The sequence below is a fragment of the Vicia villosa genome, linkage group LG7, assembly GCF_029867415.1.
Source record: "Vicia villosa cultivar HV-30 ecotype Madison, WI linkage group LG7, Vvil1.0, whole genome shotgun sequence".
Classification (NCBI taxonomy): domain Eukaryota; kingdom Viridiplantae; phylum Streptophyta; class Magnoliopsida; order Fabales; family Fabaceae; genus Vicia; species Vicia villosa.
In genome coordinates, this window is record NC_081186.1 from 56,141,290 (window position 1) to 56,147,104 (window position 5,815).

The following is a 5,815-nucleotide window of genomic DNA, read 5'->3' on the forward strand; positions in this document are numbered from 1 at the left end:
TAATAATTATTTTTGTAAATAAAAGATATATGATGTTACTATTAAAATTCTAATTTGTTGTTCGTGCCGATTAAATCGATTAATCGCTATGGTCAACAATAATTTTAATTAAAATGCTATTTAATTAAAATAAATTTAGTTTCTATTTGGTTAAATGGTTGCAACTATTTTATTAGTTGTGATGATTAACCGTTCTTTTCCTCTCGCTTTAATTTGTTATTCTTTTTAATCGAATCAATCGATTATGAGGGGTAACAATACAAATCAATTCATAAAAATTATTAAAAAAAATACTATAATTCATTATTAGTGATAATCGAATCAATCGATTAAAATTGGTAATGATGCAATTATTAATCTGTTAACTATGGTAATTGAATCAATCGATTATTGCGGTTAATAGTGCAAACTGAAACCAGGGTTGTACGCCCACTCTTAAAACACTTGTCTTTTTCAAACCACAAATTTCAAACTACGGATTTTCATCCTTATTCAAACTACGACAGGCCAGTCAAAAAGCCTTCAAACACTTTCATAATCAATTCAATGGCGTACAATCCTGTGCCCCGAACTACGTAGACTCTGATCCTCCCTAAGGAGGTACGTAGGCACTTGGCAACAAGGCGAGTCCCCCTCTTCAAAATCTCAATCATGTCCTTATAATTTTGTTTGCCACATTTCTTTACAAACCTGTAATACGGTGAACTGACTTTTTAATAATCGAAATGTCGCGGTTAAGCAAGAGCCGCCACCGACTTTTATTTTATCCAAACAAATTCGGAAAGGCTAAAAGAAACAGAAAAAAACCTTTTAAGAAATCTAAGTTCGGGGGGTAATTTATGCAAAGGGAAGGTGTAAGGCACCCTTTGCATCCATGGTTTTCCATGGGCTCTTAATTGCTTTGCTTGCTCGTTTTTTCAGAAAATGTAGATGAAAGAGGAAAAAATGGACTTTAGCTCGTAAAATGAGCGTAGCCAGCTTTTGAAGAATTTTGAGAAAGAATATAGAAAATAGAGCATGGCAAGGCAATTAGGGGCAATTACCTTAAACTCAGATGATAGGTCTCTTTTTAGCCTTTCAGAATGAAAGGGTCAATCCTTGCCATAAGAAGGCAGGAAGCCTTTCGTTTGGAGGTAGAAGGGTCATCGAAGCATCCTTTGCCATAAGACTGTCCCATGCCATAGAAGGGCAGGTAGTCTAAGGCAAGGATCAGAATAAGCCATTTCGTAGGCAGCCAGAAGATACCTCAGCCTTTTTCCGTAGGCAACTTCCGAGGGTCGAGATCATTTGTGTATCGAAGGCAGCATCATTTAGGGTCGTGACCTTTTTATCGAGGCAACATGGCTGAGGTATCCTCGTATTCGAGGGACTTGGCTTATTCTGCAAAAAACACAAGGCAACAGGCAACAAGGCAACAGGCAACAAGGCAACAGAGAGGTTACCTCAAAAGTGTGTGTGTGTGCACCAATCACGCGATTGTATTCAGTTATATTATCTTGTAAATTTAAGTGATGCTAATTTAATTATGGGTTGCACTCCCTAAAGTTACTAACCACAACAATTGATAAACAAATATAATTAAAGCAAATACGGGGACGGGGAAAATGAAACCAGCGGGGGGAAGGGAAGATGAAACCAGCGGGTTTGACATAAGTAATAATTAAAAACAGAAAGAATAAAAAAGATTGAGTTTAGGGTTACCGACTATTCGTGCTTTGGCGGTTGGCAAACCCTGAAAATTGGAAAAGGGAGAAATAAACAGAAAACAGGGGTGAGTGCATTAACGGTTCCTAGGTCAATTAGGGTTAACCCTAATTTAATAAATCAAAATAAAATAAAATCAAATAAACAAATATTTAGAATAGAAAAGAGTACTTAGCTTCGATTGATGAAGGTTGATGGGCAAAGGTTTGCCTCGAGTATTAAGCATTGACTCTGATCATTAGAGGGTTGGCAAAAGAAAAAAAAAAAAGAAGAAGTAAGTGTAGGAGAAGTTCCATTAACAAGGGCACTAAACCCTGATTAAATAAAAGGTAAATAAATATTTAAGTAAAAGAGTTTAGAACTTAGCTTCGCATTTAACGTGGCGCGTGATCGGAAGATGTCTGATAATAAACTCTGAAAAGAATACAGACAAATGTTTTTTTTAGTGTAGGGCTAATTCTCGTAAACCCTGATTCGGGCGTAAATTGAATAAAGCAACACAATTGATTTAATTAATTATTGGTTTTGCAACCTAATTAATTAAATCGAAAGAAGAAAATAAGATCAAGCAAAAAACATTTTTTATGATTTTTATGAATTAAAATAAAATAAATATAATATATTAAAGATATTAAAATAAATAAATGAAGTATATAAATAAATAAATATAAATAAACAAATATATTAAAGAAATAAATAAAATAAAATAAAATGTTATTATTATATAAAAAGAGTTTTTTAGAGAATATAATTTTATGAAAATAAAAACAAATAAAAAAAGGTATATATATATAAATATAAGAAGAAAGGATTATGTAATTAAAATAAAAAATAAAAAAATTTAGAAATACTTAGCTGGAATCTGGTGCTGCTGAGCCTGGAAGGACTATGGTGGGGGTGCCGTCATGGCCTTTAGATTGAGATCAAAGAAAGATCCAAATGATGATGAGAGAGGGCGCACCATGCGTATGCACCAAGGGAAAACACTAGATCCGTTAACAAATAATTCATGAAAAAATCTTGTCTCCACCTGGGTTCGAACCCAGGTCCTATGGATGACCAGCGAAAGTTTCTACCAACTGCGCTACGTTGTTGACTTGCAAGATAACGCAAACAATGTTAAGATAAACAAAAAAAAACGGATATTAAGAATAAAAAAAACATGCGCTTGGCCTTCTTCTTCCCCGCTGCTTTTTCTTCAGAAGCTCAAGCTTTAGGCCACGCTTTTTGTATGTGGCTACAAACCTGCAATCTTTGAAAATCCACAATACATGCTATAAATCCAAGATAAATACATAGAACGAATCGGATTCGCCTCCTAATAATGGCTATGGTCCTAGTTTTGTCTAATTTTGTCCGGTTTGCAAAGCCCCAATTTAAAAGCTTTCAAACCTAACAATGGCAACTTGTGTTTCCTGCATTTAAACTTCACATAACCAATCCAGAAACATCATATGCATTGATATAAACACAACCATGTAATCAAAAACAGTTTATGCTTCATGAATCACCGTAATCAAAAATTCGAAAAGACGAGTAAACCGTAAACGTGAGGATGACGATACAAGATACCTTAGACGCCTGCGATGCTTGTATCTGCTTCAGAGAGTGTCGAAAATTCCTTCTGAATCCTTAGAATGGCTTCAATTGTTCAAGAATTCGATCTCTCGTCCCCCCTTTTTCCACGATTTTTCACGTCTGGACCGAGTTTTTTTTTTTTTTTGCCAATTTTTTTTTTGCCTGCAATCCTCCTCCTTCTTTGTAAAATTCGTTTGCTATTTATAGTGTGAAATTAGGGTGAAAGCATTGAATTTTTGATTGATACAATTAGGAAAGATTGAATGGAAAATGAATAATTCATAACCGAAAAAGATTCGATCCGATGCAACTTACAATATGATGGGGAAGATTTGAAAAAGATTGGTTTTGATTTTGGGATGATAATGATGGAGAGAGATCATACGGTTTGGTTGGAGTGTTTACATTTTTATTATGTATTTTTAAATAATAATAATAATACTAAAAAATAAAAACTAAAAAAACTCTTCTACCTAAAACGTGACATCATCATCTTTTTTTTTTTTTTTTTGATTTTTTTAATAATATAATAATAGTTAATAATAATACTACTCCTAATCTAATAATAACATAAAAAACAAAATTAATACTAATGATTAAATAATTATAGTGTAAATCTAATCTAATAATAATAAGATGTAAATGATAATAGTAAAGCTATTCTAAAAGTAAAATTATAAATTCAGTAATATTACTGAACTCAGGACCTCGTACTTACCTGCCTCGTATTCAAATTCTTACCAGCTGGGCTGGGTTACTTATTCGAAATAAGCTAACTTCTTTTTCTTTTGAATATATGAGGGCAAATTTTGGGGTATGACAGCTGCCCCTGTTCAATCTTCTTAAACCTGAAGATGTAGACTAGTATATGTGTCTGTCGGAATCTGAAGGTAGAAGAGGATTGAACACTAGAATACCCAGGAATTTGCCCTAGCTGAAGTAGGGACTTTTATCGGAAATGGGCTTGAAGATGCCATCTAGGCAGAGTGTTGTCGGAGATGGGCTTAATGATGCCATCCGGCTTGATGGACCTGAGAATTAGAATACGTTGTAGTTAGACCGTATCTGAAGAATATACTTAGGATGAGTCGTACGTTAGACTGAATCCACTGAGAAGTATTTGTTGTAGATTGATCGTGTCAGCACCGTTCGTAGTAACTGAATTAGATCTTGGATTGTTTCTGAATTGTGTCTTGAATGAGTGCCAAAAGATGAGAGTTATAAGAATGTTTCAGAAGTATGGGGGTCATGCTTCCAGAATGTGCATCTGATTGGAGTTTTCAGAATGTCCGGGGTTCGAGCTTCCGGAATGTATATCTGATAAGAATCTTCAGAATGTCCGGGGTTCGAGCTTCCGGAATGTATATCTGATAAGAATGTTTCAGAGGTCTGGGAGTCATGCTTCCAGAATGTTCATCTGATTGGAATTTTCAGAATGTCCGGGGTTCGAGCTTCCGGAATGTATATCTGATAAGAATGTTTCAGAGGTCTGGGGGTCATGCTTCCAGAATGTGCATCTGATTGGAATTTTCAGAATGTCCGGGGTTCGAGCTTCCGGAATGTATATCTGATAAGAATGTTTCAGAGGTCTGGGGGTCATGCTTCCAGAATGTTCATCTGATTGGAATTTTCAGAATGTCCGGGGTTCGAGCTTCCGGAATGTATATCTGATAAGAATGATTTGTTGATGATATTCGTTTGCTTGGGAACTTACCTGAAAGACAAAGTTAGCAGCATGCAATGCCATGATGCATGTATTTATGTGACGAGTCTCTCAAAATAAATGAGAAACTTGTATGTTATGTATGAATTTATTATGAGGTAATGTATGCAATGTATGAATATATGATGTATGACTGATGCTATTTGGAGTGTTTTGAGAAAATAAATCTCTGTATCATTGTGATTTTGATGTTTGATCTTGTCTTGGAGATGCTTAGCTAGGGATGTATGATTTCTGGTTGGGGATGATCAGTAACTTGATGTACCCTGATTGGGGAGAAAAGATATTAGTAAACCATGTTGGAGAAGTGTTGGAGAACCGGTAGTGTTGAAGATGTAAACTCTGTTGGGGAGCCATGTCTTTGTCGGGACGAGAGTATTTGAAGATGATTACTCTGTGGGTATATGATCTTATGAAATTGGAATTACGGGAACACATGGATGCCTTGAACATTGCCCCCAGTATTATAGTACTATCATTCCTGGATTTGATTAGAACACGCCACTGAGTATTTGGTAAAGATATAAAAATTGGACTTGCATAGATTTGCCCCTGCTAGTAGGGACTTTGGAGAGATTCGCCTCGCGAGGACTTTATGAGATGTGCACTATGGGCGACTTGCCCCTAGTAATCGTAGGCCTAGAACAATGCCCCATGTTTATTGGGAAGTTGCTTCAGATCTACTTGGATGCATGCCCCTAATTGATCGGGAAAGAGTCTGAAATCCACTTGGGATGTATACCTTTAACTGTTTGGCGTTTGGGAGATTCTTGGAATCTTGACTTGATTTCCCCAGATTGATTGGGCAAA